This window comes from Panthera tigris, chromosome C1 (genome assembly GCF_018350195.1).
Source record: "Panthera tigris isolate Pti1 chromosome C1, P.tigris_Pti1_mat1.1, whole genome shotgun sequence".
In the NCBI taxonomy this organism is placed as follows: domain Eukaryota; kingdom Metazoa; phylum Chordata; class Mammalia; order Carnivora; family Felidae; genus Panthera; species Panthera tigris.
The window spans coordinates 124,163,692-124,182,576 of NC_056667.1; the positions used below are offsets into that span (position 1 = coordinate 124,163,692).

The window sequence follows — 18,885 nt, forward strand, 5'->3', positions numbered from 1 at the left end:
AAATACAATTTCTACATCAAATTTAATTTTCTTTATCCCTCTTCTAGGTAAAGAGTCGAGTATATGAAGGTAAGATTTCAGGCTTCTATTTTCCTTGTAATCTTTTCTTTTTAAATCTCTTTTTAAAAGATTCAAAACCCGACACAGGGCTCGACCTCACAAACCATGAGATCATGACCTAAGCCAAAATCAAGAGTCGGATGCTCAACTGACTGAGCCACCCAGTGACCTGTACTCTTTTCTTAATACAGCTGTTCAATGTGGTTTCTAATTCAGCTAGAAGTAAAGACATTGACTTATCAGGTCTAGTTAGCTCCTTAACTAGTTAGCCCCTTAGCCTCCTTGTTTGCATCCTAAGTGACAACACAGATTGAGTTGCCACCAACTGAGACAGGTGACCAAGTAGAGGAAAAAAATCAGACAATTGGAGAGAAGCAGATGAGTTTAACTCTGGTCAGAAATTTTTAAGAATCCAGTGGTAGGAGTATTTTGGCATGACCTGCCTACTGGGGGAAATGTACAGATTAAGGCATTATCTGAGCCTGTCAAGAAGCTCAAGACTTAGAGAAGAAGTTAGATATTGCCAGGCCAAGTGTGTCACTAGAGAGGTTTAAAACACGTGTTATGAGTCCTGGGTGGAGGGACACTCTCATGCCAGTGGAGAGTAAGTGGAAGTGAACAAGATGCAAAATGGGGCTAATGGATTGTGTATGAGCTTCACGGACTGTCCTGATTAAGTAACCTACAGATAGTGGGTCCTCAAATGCTGGTGTTGCTGTGGGGAATACAGTACTGCTCGCATAGAGAAGGGTGACCTCAGGGCAGCAGAGCTCTCACATTGTACAAAGGTAAGTTTGCAGTCTGGGACCAAACAATAGAATTCAATGCCTATCAGAAGATTCTGGAGTACTGGGCCCTGTTCTAGGTTCTGTCCATGTGCTATCCACATGTAAGGTGAGTGTTTCCTGCATGGTGTTTACCAGTGATGCATGTTGGGCTTTCACCATCTTGTGATTTGGGGAGGTGAGGAGTTATCCAGGGTCCTAGCCACTAAGTAGTAAAGCTGAGATTTTACCCAAGTGTGTTTGATTCCAAGACCATATCCACCTGAGCATCCCTCCCTGGTTCTCATGGACGGGACCCTGTGGAGCAGCAGAAAGAGATTGGAGGCCTCTGAGTGCCAAACAACTGACATTTAGAATAATTTGTCTCTCAGTACTTGTTTAAATGTTTATTTACTTATTTTGAGATGGAGAGAGAATGTGTGCACAAGTGGTGGAGGGGCAGAGAGAGAGGGAGAGAGAGGATCCCAAGCAGCCTCGACACTTTCAGCATAGACCTTCACATGGGGCTCAAACTCACCAACTGTCAGATCATGACCTGAGCCAAAATCAACTGATTAGGAACCCAGCACCCGCCTCTCTTGTTATTGTCGTTGTTATTGTTATCTATCTATCTATCTATTTAAAAGATTTATTTATTTTTGAGAGAGAGTGGGAATGCAAGTGAGGAGGGGACAGAGGGAGAGGAGGACAGGAGATCTGAACCAGGCTCTGTGTTGACAGCAGTAAGCCCGATATGGGGCTCGAACTCATGAGTGGTAAGATGATGGCCTGAGCTGAAGTTGGATCTCAACTGACTGAGTCACCCAGGTGCCCCTTTCATTATTTTTAAAGGGTGGGTGAAAGTGGGGGAAAACCTTGAAGAAATTAGGTGGGTTATTTTTTCTTTTTGACTTTTGTTTTTAAAGTAATTGCACTGATTTGTTGATTTGATCATGAAGGACAGAATATAAGTATGTAGGATACTTGATTTTTTCTCCATTTCTCATCTGGTGATGTCAGAGCAATTTGAACTGTTCATATATTCTAAGAAGGATGTTGCTTAATGATGGGATATTAGGGGACACCTGGGTGGCTCAGCCGGTTGGGTATCTGACTTTCGATTTTGGCTCAGGAAGTGATCTCAGGGTCATGGGATCGAGCCCTGCCTCGGACTCTGCGTTGAGCCTGAAATATGGTTAAGATTCTCTCTCTCTCCCTACCCTTCACCCACTCATGTGTTCTCTCTCTCTAAAAGAAAAAGAAAGAGGAGAGAGAGAGAGGAAGAAAGAGAATGACAGAAAAAATAAAATAAAATGCCACTAACTAAAACTTGCTTTCTTCAGGGACCATAGTAATGCCAAAATGTTATATGTGACCACAGTGTCAGATCTTGTGCCTTTGCTGTTGACACAATGGGTGATTTGATTTTACTGGTTTTGGTACTAATCTTAAGAGATTTCTGTTTTACCTTTTTGGTTAATTTAGATCAAATTTCTGAGAAGATTAAGTACTACATGAAGAAAAATGCAAAACGTGCAGAGAAAATATCCATTTGTGAACAGAAGGTATAACCATCCCCCCCTTTTTTTCATTTTCATGATTTCACCTGGAATTGTGTTCACTTCTGGTTCACTGATTTTGCCATCTCCTCTTTCATCATGATGTCCCATTTCATTCCATTCTATACCAGGGTAAATTCAAAGCAATCATCACATATGTAAAATATCACATTCTTTATTTTTGTAGTTGCTTACCCACCAGAGATAGGTTTTTATGTCAGCATAATTAATATTTTTGAATTCTGAATCCTTTATTATATATTTGTATGGATCAATGGAGCAAAGAAATGTGCTCAAGAAATCATGTGGCAAAATAAGCTTCCCTCTTATGAAGCACATAGATGTAAGATAAAAATCCCTTCTTTGTCCTGGGCACCTGGGTGGCTCAGTTGGTTAAACATCCAACTCTTGGTTTCAGCTCAGGTCATGATCTCATGGTTCGTGAGTTTGAGCTCTTCATCAGGCTATGTGCTTACGGTGGGGATTCTTTCCCTCTGTCTCTATCTGCCCTTCCCCTGCGGGCTCACTCTGTCTCTCTCGAAAAATAAATTTAAAAAAGGTGTTAAAATCCCTTCTTTGTCCTTTAAAAATGGAAGTAAAAGTAATGAGTAAGTATTCCTGATGACTATATGTTTTGTTGAAGAATAACAATGAGACGCTTGAGCACATTAATGAATTTTTAATGACATCATTCCAAGTGCTCAGGCTTTGTTGCAATCTGAGAGAAATCAGAATGTCAAGAATCGGGGCTTCCTGAGTTACCATATTTTGATGTTTGAGCCCTTTTGGTCATTGGGTAAATTAAGGCCCTCAACCTTGCATGCCATTCACTGCTGTTTCAAGCAGTAACACCACAGTACCTCTTTTACTTAGGAGTTAGGCAGAATTTGTTTTCATAACCCTGGCTTAACTTTTATATCATTCAGTGCTGCTGGGAGAGAGCACTAGAGGTTTCTTGCCATCTTGAACAGTTCTGTTCCTCTTAATGCAGAGCAGAGAATTTTGAAAGTGAATCTGGTGACAATATTTCTCTTCCATTAAGAAAAGTCATTCATTGGAGCTGTTTGGCTTGAAAGATTTTACACTTTCTTCGTTTTTTCTTTGTCATCCAGTCACAGTTCCACTGTCTCAAAACCAAGACGGTTGCTCTGAAACATTTACACCTTCCACTGTTCTCTTCATCCTTCATTTCTTTATGTGTCTGGCTTTTCTCTTTGGCCCAAACTGGATCGAATGTTTTAAATGATACAGGGACTGGCTGTGGGGTATGTTCTATTGACAATGCTTCTTTGTGACACAGTGTCCAGTGTTTGTTTGGAAAGCCCAGTACACATTTTGTTTCTATCCTACTTGCAAATCAGGGAAAGGAAAAATCTACAAAGAGCTTCAAAGGTGCTATTTTAGTAAACAATTCAGAAGTTTCAGAAGTAAATTCCCTCTGTTTCCTGCAGGATTTCCATTGTTCACTTTAGCTTTGAAGAAGAACTTATCTTTGTCTTAGAACATTAGATTTATATGTTATCTACTGGGTGATTTTCTTCTTGGGACGTAAGTCACTAGAGAGAAAGTTTTGCTCAGGTTCATTTCTCCCTCAATGAAGTTCATACCAGCAAAGTGAAATCGAAGTCTGAAGAACAGCCTGTGCAGAAAGAAAATGCTCAGCTTAAGATCCACAAGAATCAGGTAAAAAGGGGAGCCTGGGTGGCTCAGTCAGTTAAGCATCCAACTTTGGCTCAGGTCATGATATCACAGTTTGTGAGTTCGAGCCCCACATCGGGCTTTGTGTCAACAGCTCAGAGCCTGGAGCCTGCTTCAGATCCTGTGTCTCCTTCTCTCTTTACCCCTCCCTGCTCACACTCTGTCTCTCTCTCTCTCTCTCTCTCAAAAATAAATAAACATTAAAAAAATTTTTTTTAAAGAATCAGGTTAAAAGATTTACTATCAAATGTTATATAAATCAGAAATGAACATCATTACTTCCTTTTTAAGTTTCTCTTCTTTAACTGTGGTAAAATACATGCATTAGAAAGTTTCCCATCATGAACATTTAAGTGTACATTTTAGTAGTGCTAAGTGAATTCACGTTCTTCTATAGTCATTCCACTTTTCTCAAATCTGTCTTAAACTCAGGAGATAGTAGTACACGCGTCAAGGATTCGATGCAGGGAGTCTTGATGTCTCATAAATGTAACCTGGAAGAGGTGTTGCTTGGAGGGAAGAAAACCGCCCTTGGTAGAATGAGTTTGCTCTGGGAAGGTAAAAAGTGGCTTCCTGCCTTGGGAATCCTGTCCTTTCCCCTCTCCCTCCTCATGGCCACACTCATGGGAACAGGTGCGCACATTCAACTAAACTGTTTTATGCTTGACAGGCAGCAAAAGAGAACATGGGGACAACTGTGATGCACTGAGGTGTGTGTGTGAAAGGGTCAAAGGAAGCCAAATGGGAAACATTGAAGAATGTAGACGTTCGTGATGGACTGTGTGGACAAAGACAGAAGCTCACAGAAGAGTAAGACTTTCAGGAGTTGTTACAAATACTGTTGTAAGAATGAATGTGTCAGACAGTGGGGATAATTTTACTTTCTTTGAGCACATTTAACACCAACCATGCTTTTACCATAGTAATCAGTAAAGAACTGTGTTTCTCCCTTCTGCCTTGATTTCTGTGATCTGCACCTTCCTTCACTTTGTGGAAACCTCAAGGTTCATTTTCATTGTTCTTTACATTTCAGTCCCATCATAGCGACATAACTGCCATATGTCTATATTTTTTTGCTATAATCTAGACATTGGGTAGGAAATATTGGGAGGAAAATTCAGCTGTACTGTGATGGTATCTTGCTGCAGATGAGATGGGAGTTTATGTCTGGTGGGAGATCAGGGGTGCCGGCATTAGTGAATCCTGTGAACTCAGTTTTCCTTCCTTTCCCTCTTTCTTTTTCCTTCCCTTCCCTTCCCTTCCCTTCCCTTCCCTTCCCTTCCCTTCCCTTCCCTTCCCTTCCCTTCCCTTCCCTTCCCTTCCCTTCCCTTCCCTTCCCCGCATTCCTTTTCCAGGAGACAGTATTCTGAAGGTAGGCAATTTACATCATTTTTTTTTGTCAGTGTATTTTGTCTTCTTCTCAACTGGTGCCTTTGAGGCAGGTGGCAGGAGTTCCCTCATGAACTGTAGAAATGTCCAGTAGATCATTGTACAATGTTAATGACACCATGTCCAAGAAAGATGTCTCTGTGGCAGTGTCATGGCCCCAGCCTTGATTGAAAGTTCAGGGCTCTTGGGAGAAATCAGACAAGTCAGGAACCCCTGTGTCATCCTTATGTGTTTAGTTGTGATGAGTTGGCCAGGCTTAGTTTTGTACATTGAAAAGAAATAACGCTTATGGAGTCCCAATCACAAGAGCCTGATCCTGGGAGGGCACTTAGTGTATCTCATATGGGCTTTTTATATTTATGTGATGTATAGATGAGTAGGAATAGAGAGCTGTGAAGAGAAGCTCAGAGTTGCCAAAGACTTGCCAGCACGCTGGAGTTGAGTTTGTTTAGTCCCTTAATGGTGGGTGCCAATGCTTCCCGCTGGTTGTGTTTGTAGATCTGTGCATTTACGGGGAACAGGAGTGGGGACAATTGAGTCCTGCTTTCAGATTTCAGGGAGGGAAGAAAGGCAGAATTTCACATGGGATACCAGGTAATCTATGTTTCTTTCCCCTGTAGGAAGCTGGGACTGAAAGAATGGGGGCAGGTGGAAGGGGAGAAGCAGCTGTCAGCTGCAGAAGAGAAACTGAAATTAGCTGCAGAAGAGCTACGGAACTACAAGTGAGTTCATTTCCTACCAGCAGCTCACACACACCCATTGTATTACTTTGAAACTTTGTACAGTGTTTAGACCCAAGTAGCACACAAATATACACAAGCATTCAGGGAACATTTATTTCTACAGAGACTTCAAGATAAATGTGACATTTTCCAGATGTTAAGTTAAAAATATTAATCTATGAGAATGCAAGCTGCTGCAGCCACTCTGGAAAACAGTATGGAGGTTCCTCAAAAAACTACAAATAGAACTATCCTATGACCCAGCAACTGCACTACTAGGTATTTATCCAAGGGATACAGGTGTGCTGTTTCAAAGGGACACATGCACCCCAATGTTTACAGCAGCACTATTGACAATAGCCAAAGTATGGAAAGAGCCCAAATGTCCAATGATGGATGAATGGAATAAAGGAGATATCTATATATCTATATATCTATATATCTATATATCTATATATCTATATATCTATATCTATATCTATATCTATACACACACACACACAATGGAGCATTACTCGGCAATCAAAAAGAATGAAATCTTGCCATTAACAACTACGTGGATGGAACTGGAGAGTATTATGCTAAGTGAAACTAGTCAGTCAAAGACAAGTATCATATGACTTCACTCATATGAGGACTTTAAGAGACAAAACAGATGAACATAAGGGAAGGGAAACAAAAATAATATAAAAACAGAGCAGGACAAAACATAAGAGACTCATAAATATGGAGAACAAACAGAGGCTTACTGGAGGGGGTGTGGGAGGGGGGATGGGCTAAATGGGTACGGGGCACTAAGGAATCTACTCCTGAAATCATTGTTGCACTATATGCTAACTAATTTGGATGTAAATTAAAAAAATAAAATTAAAAAAGATATTAATCTAAACAAGTTAAGTCACTAAAGATTTCCTGATCCCAATGCTGGCCAGACTATGTGGAAATGTGGTTCCTGAACATGTTTCTGGAGGTTCTGGAATGATTACAAACCTCAGGAAGCAGTTTGGTGGAGGACAAATCACATCGACAAGTAGGACCATCCCATTTTAGAGACCCACTTGTTGTAACCATGAGAAATATGACAAGGATACACGGAAATGAAGATTTGAACTTTATGATGAAAGATCCTCGTTGCAGGATTAGGGAGCTGTCACCACAGGTAAGGAGACCGTGTCAACGTGGACCCCACAGGCATTAAATAATAAATCCAAGATGATGTAGTGATGGCTTTGAGCTTTCTGTACTCTCCTCCTCATGTGAAATGTGTCTTATATGATTGGGTCGTGTGTATGAGAGTTCAGTTCTTATAATGGGAACCTGGGCCAATTAACATCACCCTCAACATTGTGCTTCATCTGATTAAAGCAATTGCACTCCCAGGAGAAGAGTAGAAGAAACACAAGAGCAGCTGCAGCAGTCAGAGCTCACCTTCGGACACCTGTAGGCTGCACTCTGCCCAGTAGTTCCTGAGTGCTTCAGCACCTAACGCAGATGATCATAACGGGCCACTGAATCTCTCCACATGGGTTTTTACTGATGTGCTGACCCTTTCAGATTGCTCTTTGTGAGAAGGCAACCCAGGACAACTGGGTAAGAATGTTTTTCTCTCCTCCTCTTGTGCACACCCTGCCACAGCTGAACGTGGATGTGTTTCTCTCTCCCAGCTCAGGGCTCGCGATCTGGAGGGGGCAGTGGCAGAGCAGAGCAGGGAGGTAGCCTACTTGAAACACAGGTACATGATTTTGACATATTTCTTTTAAGGGCGCTGTGAGGTTTTTAAAAAGGCTAAACTATTTGGTGTCCAGTGGAGGCCTGGGTGTGGTAACTCTTAGTGAAACTGATTCATCTCAATCTTCAAGACTGGAAGTCATCCAAAGACAGAGGCTTCCAGAGGAATTCAGGAGGCACAAACCAATGGCAAGAGGACCTGACAGGGCGATCCCTCCATGGAGAGGTACAGAGCATATTGTGAAATGCAGTAGCTTAACTTCGGCGGCAACATCTGCACAATCGGCTTCTTGTTCCAGTGGGTGTAATTGTTTGGTCTCCTGCAAACAGTCCCAGGTGGTTACTAGAGGTTGTGACCTGTTACATAGGTTGTCTCACAGTGGTAACATGGCACTGGTTCCCTCAGTTGCCCCCAGCCAGCAGGGCTCTTTGGGTCTGTCCCTTGTGAATGGTGGAGCTCACGCCCCTCCACTGACTGTGGGCCCCCCTGCAACCTCCCGGTTACACTTAACTGGAGAGTGGATGCTAGAACAGATGTGGGTCAGTCCCCCTTCCACCTTGAGACAGTGTTGAAGGCTTCTTCTTTTGTTTCACATGAATAACATGAACAACAGCATGAATTGGAGGCTGTATGTCCCAAAGAGCTTTCTTGATTTGGCTTTTGGATAAAACCTCCATAGAAAATATGCTTTCTATAAAGAAAGCAGACATTTCTTTCCTCTGTTTGGAGGTGCCTTTATTCTTTAAAAAATTTTTTTTGTATTATGAACTATAGTACTCCATTAGTAAAGTAAATCCTTGTGAAATATCACTCCTCTAATGTTATTTTATTAGTGTAACTCTAAAACTTCAGGTCATTCCACACAGAATTAACCTTTCCCTACTTCATTACTATAGTATTAGTCTTTTCAAGGCCATTTCTGTTCATGAATACTTACATAATCCCTTGTCAGATACATAAGGCAGATGATATATACAGTAAAACACTTGAAAAATCCCACCAATGCCTTATAGAAAAGGACAGTGTGCTGTTCATGCTGATGTTTACTGACATTATGCTAACTAAGCCACTCTTATTTTAGATTTTTTTAAATGTTTATTTATTTTTGAGACAGGGAGAGACAGAGCATGAACAGGGGAGGGTCAGAGAGAGAGGGAGAGACAGAATCTGAAACAGGCTCCAGGCTCTGAGCTGTCAGCACAGAGCCTGACGCGGGGCTCGAACTCATGGACCACGAGATCATGACCTGAGCTGAAGTTGGATGCTTAACCGACTGAGCCACCCAGGCGCCCCAACTTATTTTAATTTTTAATCTGTGATAAATTGTCATTTCCCATGATGTGTTGTATTAGGAAACGCTTCTTTTAGTGTTGATTTCCACTGAATTGAGCCCTGACCTGTCCACAGTTGGTTGATTATCAAATATCCAACCAAAGCCTTCTGGTACCTTCCTCAAGGCTCCCCTGAGTCCCAAGGGGTCACCTTTGCCATTTGGAAAACCCTCTGTTTCTGGTAAGGGACCTGATTGTAGGAAGCAGTGTAAGACGGTGGAAGAAGGCATGGAGGTTTTTTTGTTTTTTGTTCTTTCCACCCAGTCTATGCAAGTCAGAATAAACCTCCATCCCTTCTTTGGCCTCTATCAAATACAGAACCTGGTGCAGCCTCTATGAGGAACAAGAATTCTGTCCCTACTATGAACACGGAGAAGGGCAAGGGAAATGATGTGACCATTTTCAGTTGTAACTCTCTCTCTGGGATCTTTTGTCTCTTTATACAGCACTCTCTCCTGGTCTTGTCTCAAAGTTGTGTGTTCTGAGATATATCTACGGTGTTATTTACTTTACAAAGAGTAAAACTCTTTCCCAAGAGCCTACAGGCCTCTCTGTTCTTAGCTTGTTTGTCATCTTTGGTCGTGCCTCCAGCAGCCATAAGTGTTTAGAGGCTGAGGACCACAAGGCAGTCACTGTGTGTTTGTGGAAATAACATGAGGAATATGACATCTCCCTCCACACTGATGTCTCTTGGCCTGGCTCACTTCTTCCAGACCTCCTTTCATGGGAATGTTACTGAAAACTGAAACAGAATTGTTGTTATTATTTTACTCCTTTTCTGTCCAGAGTTAGTCATTAACCTGTTTAGAACATCAATTGTAATCCTCACTAACTGAAAAACATGAAAAGCCCAACTTTCTGAGAGGTGCTTGGCAATTTTGAATGCTCTTATTCAAAGGTTGTTTTTTTCTAAATTTCATAATTCATCAGTTTTCCCATCTCTTTTGGGAAATGTGCTTTTGCAGAGTCACTGCAGCTGTTCAAGTAGTAAAAAATATTATGAATTCTCAGGGAAGACATATTTGCAGTAGAAAACGTACACTGGAGCTGAAGGAATAGAGAGTGAAAGTCAGGTCTGATGTGCCAGTTTCTGGAAAAGAGCTGATGCCATATTCATATAACCAGGTTCTTTTATGGCCTCTGTAGCTGTAATAGCTGGCATCTTCTATTCATATCTTAACTGTCTTTTCCACTTTGATATCAGAACATATTCATTTTAATTCTGTCATTTAAAATTCCAAACATATTTTTCCACAGGAAAAAATCTGTGTGTCACAGTGTACGTAAAAATTCGGCATTACCTGTGAATTCACATATTATCTATAACTTTTCCTAACTAAGTCCTGTAGGTGGCACTGTTCCTGCAGAAAACACTTTCCCAATTCCCCTATAGGGCTCTAGGGATGTCATCTGCCCATAGATCTTTGTCCTTAGGACAGCAGGTCCAGAGAGGAAGCCAGGTAAGCAGAGGCTGCCAGCAGGACCTTGCAGGCAGAGCTGGTATCAATTCCTGCTTCACCTTTTGCAAGCTGTTTACCCTCATTCCTCTTAGAGCCTGTTTCCTTATATTTAGAGCAGAGTGTAGCTGGTCATCCTTACCTCGCAGAGTTCTGAGAATCAGAGCTCGGGCATGAAAGGCCTGTAGAAGGTTCTCTCATGAGTCTCCGGAATGAAACAACTCATAAGAATTAACTGGAGACAGACTCAAGATTTCAGTGAATGATATGAAACCATAATTCCCCGTTGTTATTTCTGCTCTGAATATGCCAAGACAGAGCTGTTGAGGTGGTGAAGGGCTGCATGGAGAGTAGTCCTGGAAATAGATGCCTGTGTGTGTGGAACAGACATTCTTTAGTAGTCTGGAATTATCTCTCTGATCCTCTAGGACCGGCCACTTCCTTCCTACATTTGCAGACATAGCCAGTACCATGTATGCTGCCAGAAATTTACTGTCTTGGTTTCTCAAACTCCTAGAAGGTCTAGGTGGGACCCAGTGGGAAGAGTGGAGTTTTGTGGCACTGATGCTGCCCTGTTGAAACCAGGTGGAGGGGAAGGAGACAGGCACTGTTCCTGCTTCACTGCGGTTCAGCTATGTTAGTATTGGTGTTGGATTTTTCACCTTTTACCCTAACACATCTCAAAAGTTTAATATCTGTCCTGCAGGACAACGTGGCTTCCAGAGCATTTCCTTCTTTCCCAGAAAGGGAAACTATCCCATGGGCTGCCCTTTATCACCATTCATGGGCTCTGGGCCACCCCCATCTTCTCCACCCTGGTGGCCTCTGGGACCTCACCCTCCACCTCCACCTCTACCATTTGGTAAGATGATCTGAATAGTAGTAGTTGACTTGTAAAACACATTTCATCTTTTTTTCTTATTTAGTCTTTGGAGAATATGCAGGGATGGCATCACAGAGCTTTCAGGTCAACCTGACTGAGGGCATTGCAACATTCTCAGGACATGCATGAAATGGGCTGTCATTTCCACATGGTGAGCTGGGCAGCAAGTGTCTCTTATAGAGAAGAAACAGACCTTATACAGGTTGATAGTCATAGCACTCCTTAGGATGTAGCTTGTTACAGAGACGACGTGTTGGACTCCCTGAAGGATGAGACACACCCCTAAATTTATTTCTAGCTAGTTGAGACCTCAGCTGTTCATAGTTGCTTGATTAATTATGAAAACACCTGAACCAGGGCCCTGTGGAATCTTCCTCAAGGGTCAGGGTCAGATCTTTTCTCTTGACTATAGTATTAGTCTAATGACATTTCTGTTCAGAAATAGTTATATAATACCTGCTCACATGTGGAAGGCAGCTTATAGATAAGCTGAAAGATTGAAAAGTTCTCCTGGAGCCAGAAGAAACACACCCATGCTCTTCTGTTGAGGATTTATTGATGTTATCTACCAATTGTACTATCTACTCTCATTTTAATTCTTATCTGTGATGAGATGGTGATTTATTACCCCAATGTATATTAATATATTAATATACTAATGTATATTAATATATTAATGTATATTAAGAAATGGCTGTTTTAGTGACAATTTCCAGATTTCTATTTGAGTTGACCTGTTGAAAGTTATTTGACTAATTATGAAGAACAAGAACCAGGGCCCTATGGTTTCTTCATTAAGATGATGGGATGGATCTCCCCCATCTTGCTGGGGTCACCTGAGGCTTGTGGTTTACTCTCTGCCTCTCTTCATGGTTCTGAGTGTGAGGAAGAGTTTAAGATGTCACAAGATGTGGTGTTTGTTTGAATTCTGCACAGTCTACTAAAATCAGAACATACCTCCATCCCTTCTAGAGCCTTTAGCCAATCCAGAAGCTGGTGTCACTCCCGTGAGTCACAACAATAAGCACTCTACCAAAAATGCCAAGAAGGACAAGGTAAATGCTGGGCCATTTTCAGTTGTACGTCTGTCAGGACACCCTCATTTGTGATTCAGCATGCTCTCCAGCCTTTTCCCTGTTTTGTGTATTGTGTGATATGTCTGCCTGTTTCTATTTGCCAAATGCACAGCCTTAACCCAAGAGTCTACAGGCTTCTCTCTTTTCAGCCTGTCACCTTTTCCTGGTAAGTTTAGTAGCCAAAGGAACTTAGAGATTGAGGACACTTTGGCTTTTCCCATGTGTTCTGGAAATACACCAGGAAGATACACTGCACTGCATACTAAAGTCTCTAGGTTTGTTGACTCCTACCATACTGCCTCTCTGTGGGATCAGTGTTGTTATTTTCCTCTTTCTGGTCATGCGATGATGTATTAACGCTATCTGTTAATTGGAAATGTGAAAAGATGCCCCTCTATTTTTATATTGTGTGCCTTGTACAATTTAGAGTGGTCTTAGACAAAGTCACTGTCATAACTCACCACCTTCACATCTTCATTGGTAAATGAGCTGTTTAGAATCCTTCAAGCTGTATCTTAGGTAAAAATATTCAGAACACAAAATCCTTCAGTTGTGTTCATACAAGCAGGTTCTAATGTGTCTCCAATCAGTGTTAGAGCTGATACCATCACTCATGACACATCCCTGGGAATTGATACCAAAATCAAAACACATTCACATTAATTCGGTTACATAAATTTCTTCTTCTTTTTTCCCATATGATGTATTCCTCTGTGTCTTGTAGTGTGCCCAAAATCAATTCCTTATGAATTCGGATAAACACATTTGGGCTTAGTAGACATTGACAAGTAATATTTTTGTCACAGCGAACACTTTCTCACTTCCCCTGCAAGACTCCAGGCATCCCGAACTCCCCAGTGGCCTCTTAGGCCTCTGACAGCACTTCCAGAGATGGGGAAGACCCCTTTATCAGGGAGGGAAGCAGAGGGGGCAAAGTGAGGGGCTGACAGGCAGAACTTTTTCCCAGTAGTAGCTGTGGCTTTTTTGTGCAGATAATGAGCTGTTTATTTGCACTCAGTTGTGTGTGTGTGTGTGTGTGTGTGTGTGTGTGTGTGTTTATTCTTGAAGATGCCAAAAACAGAGCTTCTACAGTGGAGGGATGCAGGGTGATCCTGGACATAGACGTCGGCCTTCTGGAATATGCTACTTCATTTGTTTGGAGTTACTTCTTTTAATCCTCTAAGATGGGATCACTTTGTTCTACATTCTCAGACATTGGCAGGGACATGTGGTGACAGTAGTTTAACCTCCTGCATTCATTTGCCTAGGCTGTAGGTGGTACCCAGTGGGAGGGATAGAGTTGTCAGGTAGTGATGCTGCTCTCTTGGATCATAGTGGCAGAGAAGATGCCAGGTGCTGACATGTACTTCTCTGGGTTTCAGCTACTTTTGGTATTGGTTCTCTTGTCTGGCATATGAATGTAGCTGTCACTTCTGTACTGCAGGGCAGTGTGGATCCGTGGGGACTTCCTCCCTTAACTGGAATATTCTGCACACCCTACCCTAGAGGCCACCCTATGGGCTCCTGGGCACATCTACCTCCTGAACCTTGGTGGCCCTGGGGACCACCCTAAACCCCTCCACCTGCACCACTTGGTAAGATGATCTGAGCAGTATGAGTTGACTTGCAAAGCACATTCATCTAATTTTTGTTGTTGTTGAGTCTTGGACAAGATGCAGAGGTGTTACCACAGGGCATTATAATGCAAGAGAAATGTGTCTGCCACCATTACCACATTCCTCGAGTGTCTCATGACCCACAGATCATCTTTGTGTCATTTCCCCACGCTGTGTTGGTACAGGTGTCTCTTGTGGAGATGGAATGGGGCTGTATACAGAAAAGCAGGCATAGCACTTCAGCACATGTGTGCCATACACAGTCCATGTGCTGGGCGGTGGGAGGCATGAGGTTCAACCTAACGTATATCCATCCAGTTGAGACCCCAGACATCCACAGTTGTTTGATGAGTCATGAAAACATCTGAACCAGGGCTATAACAGGTCTTCATCAAAGTTTAAGGGATGGTTCTCCCCTTCACCTTGGGATCACCTGAAGCATGTGGGATACCCTCTGCATGTGATTGGGGATATGACTGGGCCAAAGAGTTTAAGTTGAGGAATGAGGTGATTTTTTTTGTCTTGTCTCTGAACAATCTACTCTAATCAAAATAAACATCCATCCCTTCTAGGGTCTTTTGCAGATCCAGATTTTGCTCCCATGATTGACAATAACACTGACTTTACCAAAAGGACCAAGAAGGATAAGGTAAGTGCTATGGACATTTTCAGTTGTAACTCTTTGGGGAAACCCTCATTTTCCTTCAGCACTCTCTCCTGGCATTGTGTCTGTTTTGTGTGTTGTATGATATGTCTACTTGTTTTTCTTATTTTGTAAATGCACAATCTTAACTCGAGTGTCTCTGGGCTTGTCTATTTTCATCCTGTCAACTCTTTGTGGTGAGTTTAGAAGTCAAACATGGTCAGGGATGAGGACCTGAGGGCTTTTCCAGTATGTTCCTGGAAATAACCCAAGGAGGATGACACCACACTCCACCTGGAAGTCTTCCGGCATGCCTCATTTTTTCTGGACCTCCTCAAAGTGGAATCATTGCTCTTGCTGTTACTTCCTGTTCTGTTTCTGTCTAGGGGATTAACGTGCTCAGAAAATCTGCAGTTATCGTTATGGGAGGAAAATGCAAAATGCCTTCACTCCAATTTTATTTTTGTATGTGTCATTTAGAGAGGTCTTAGACAAAGCAAATTTCATACCCATCAACATTAAGCCCTTTTTTTTTTTTTTTTTTTTTTTTTGTAAATGTGCTGTCTGGAATCCCTTCAGATGTGCCCTGGGTATAAATATCTGAAGTATAAGAGATGAGATATTTGTCCTAGAAAACATGCATTGGAACATGAGTGGTGAAGAGAGAAAATCCGTACAATTACCTGCATTGTAATTCCCCACTGTGTCCTTCATTTGTGTTCACCTGAGTACGTTGTCTTGTGTCCTGTGTCACGGTTACAGGTGAAACATGGAAATGTACAGCAGAAACGAAAGTGTATTTGTGTTAATTCTGTTATTTAGAACTTCAGCTCATTTTTCCAGAGGACACGATTACCCTGCAAATTGTACCGTACTTAAACTGAGAAGTACCACTGAATTAAAATAAATTACCTAAGCCTAACTAAAATGAATAGGTAACATGTTTCTCTAAAACATGCTTTTCCAGGTTCTCTGCATGACCTCAGGATCCCCATCACCCCATGTGTCTCTGTGCCCATGGATAGCACTTCCAGAGAGGAGAAGACCCCATTGTCAGGAGAGAAGCAGATCGGGCACAGGAGGGGGCTTAGAGGAAGAGCTTTGAGCCCTGAGGGCTATGATTCCATGTGTGGACACTGGCCTTGTCATTCCTTCTTATTTTGTAGTTCTTCACATACAAATAAGCAGCCTCTGTGGTGGAGGGGGATAAGGGGTGGTGGTTGATCCTGGACTTAGATGCCTTCATATCAGGAATATGCTATTTTCTTCATTTACTCCATATTCACTCCATGAATTCTCTAGGACAAGAGCCCTTGCTGTTCTACATTTGCAGACATGTGGGGACACTAGTTTCTTCCCATAGCCTCTGTTCCCCATCCCCAAAGCTCTCAGCGGAACCCAAAGTATGGGTAGAGTTCTTTTGATGCCGATGTTGCCCACTTGGAACCCAGTTGTGGGGAAGCTAGTAGGAGATGAGCACGACTTCTTTAGGTTTTTGCTTTTTGCCAGTGTTGGTGCTTGGTTCTGTCCTATGAACACAGCTTTCATTTCTGTTCCACAGGCCATTATGTATGCAAGAGGGCCTGGTCCTTTCCTAGGTTCGCCTTGCAGACTGTACCCCATGGATGGCCCTTCATCACCAGCTCTTACCCCTCCTCCACCAGCTCCTCCACATACTCAATTTGGTAAGACGACCTGAACGGGTTGAGTGACTGATAAAGTGTATTCATCTTCTTCATGATTGACTTTGTGGGAATGATGTCGAGATGGTTGTGAGTGTTGGCAATCCAATTGTGACCTGCTTGAGGACGCTGTAGCATATCTCAAGTTTCTCAGGACATACGTACAGTGGGCAGTGTCATTTCCCTGTAATGCGGTGAGCTATACATTTCTCTTGTCAAAATGAAAGAGGATTTTTTACACAAAAGCAGACATATCAGCAGTACTGGTGTGTATTTTACAGACACAATGTTGTGGGTTCTGTGACAGATGAGACACACCCTTAGCTTTAGGTGCTTCAGGTGTCCTGAGTGAAATGGGGCACATGCATTATATGACACAGTACTTGTGGTCACCATAATGGAAGCAGCAGTGAAGGGATGGGGGAAACTTGAATCACACAGGAATAGAAGGAAAGTTGTGGACGGCAATCAGAGTTTGAAGAGGTGCAGAGGGGAGGGTGTTAGGGTGAGTAGGATGGATTTGGAGGCCTTTCATGACAGGGCCCACAGCCTAGGCAGGGAGCATGAGGATATATGTAAGGAACTGCTTCATGGGTTCAAGCACAGTGTACAATTTAGTCATCATCTCTGGAATGTCAAGGTTACCACAGTGCACCCAGTTCATAATCTAAAAAAAGGATTGTGGTTTCCCTTGGTTTTCTGAAGGGTCTGCACATGTATGAAAGAATGTCCTGGAGATTTGGTAATTTAAACTTGGTCTTAGGAAATGCTTGTCTGCCTAAGTTTGTGTATCTCAGTGATACTACATGTGAAGACAGGTTGTTGATCAGCTGAGCGGCTTCCTTGGCCTTCAGCCTGAGTCAGACTCTTGGTGGGGAATTCAGGGTTGAGGAGGAGCCTCCCCTGCTGAACTCCGGTCACCACACCCCTGCATCTGCTGTCACCACCCTGCCTGTGGCTTTGAATCTCTGGAACTTCCCTCACAATTTCCTGAGGCTTTGCCTGTGTTCCTGCTGTCTCAGCCCTAATACACACTCTCAGTGGGGCCATCTCAGAGCCTCAGGTTTGTAATCTGAGAAACAGGGACAATGTTGGTTTCTGAGATCAGTATGATGAACAGGGGATATGCAATAAGGAATTTGTAAAATGTATGGGATGAATGGGCACTCACCCTTCTCAGGGTGGAAGTGAATGTATCTGCACACAGAAGATCATCAACAGATGTTCATTCAATTTCATGCAACTAAGAGTATAATGCCTGAGGCTGAGAGATTTGCAATCACTATTTTGGCAATCACAATTTCAAAAGATATGGCAAGGACTCCAGTGTTTTTTCTATGAAAATTCAGGTCCTACTTTACAAAGAAGAAAAAGATAACTATGATACTGTGTACATTCAGGGATCTATATCTAAGATTTGAAGACAGTCATCTTCCCTTGTAGGTAGACACACAGATGCGGCCACACAATTAAGTGTTCATCCAAGGCCACAGATATATTGTTGAAGACAAAATGCATAGAGGACAACAGAAGATCCCATTGCAATAACCCACAATCTCTTTGCCTTACAGGAGAATTTGAAGTTTGAAGAGGACCCTGAACTGTGACAAATGGGCTGGGTGATGTAATATATTTAGAAAAGTTGTCTGATATGCGTATTTGACTAAATTCTTTCCCTGACCAATCCTGTCCCCTCTATTTTGTCTTTCCTCATTTCCCCTGATAAACCCATCACAGTTTTGACTCTGTGTCAGTATCTGCTTCCAGGAGGACCTATGGTCATTCTATTTTGATGTACACAGTGTGACTCCTGTATACATGGTCACAAAACGGTAGAATCTACAGTAATAGGGGCAGAAGATAAGTCCCTATTTGAATTGTATTGACTGCACATGTCCCCCTGGTTCCTTCTGGGGTGGTGGACACAACCTTCCTCTAGATCTTGTGATGGTGGTGCTCACTCCTCAATAGGTACTCGCAAGCACACAGCGCCTGCTAGTCACAGTGGTGTGTGGTGATCAGCAGGGCAGCTATCAGTCCCCAAGAAGTGGCTAATTCCTGATTGCAAGAAATGGATGAGGGGTCAGCAGTGTCTCTGGCAGAACAGTGAGGAAACCCTGCATTAATCCAGATGTTGTGGACTCTTCCCACCTACCAGCTACCTCACAATAGCACCAATCCAGGTGGGAGCTGAGGTAGACTCATGGTGGTAGTTTTTGGGGTGAGACTTTGATGTCCCATATTCCTCCCAGTGTTTTCTTTTTTTTCCCTTAATT

The 18,885-nt window shown here is 42.5% G+C and overlaps 1 long non-coding RNA gene across 2 annotated transcripts; it reads left to right on the forward strand.

The window, feature by feature from the left end:
- Nucleotides 1–3,818: 3,818 nt before the first annotated feature.
- On the forward strand, nt 3,819–18,265 carry LOC122241311. Of its 2 annotated transcripts, XR_006221376.1 has the most exons (13): nt 3,819–4,066; nt 4,514–4,639; nt 4,752–4,891; nt 5,437–5,453; nt 6,091–6,192; nt 7,125–7,351; nt 7,558–7,782; nt 7,857–7,924; nt 11,416–11,571; nt 12,565–12,647; nt 14,857–14,933; nt 16,489–16,612; nt 18,181–18,265. It is a non-coding gene; the product is annotated as an uncharacterized LOC122241311 (long non-coding RNA). The 2 variants fall into 2 exon arrangements; XR_006221375.1 differs by lacking the exon at nt 5,437–5,453.
- The last annotated feature ends 620 nt before the right edge of the window (nt 18,266–18,885 follow it).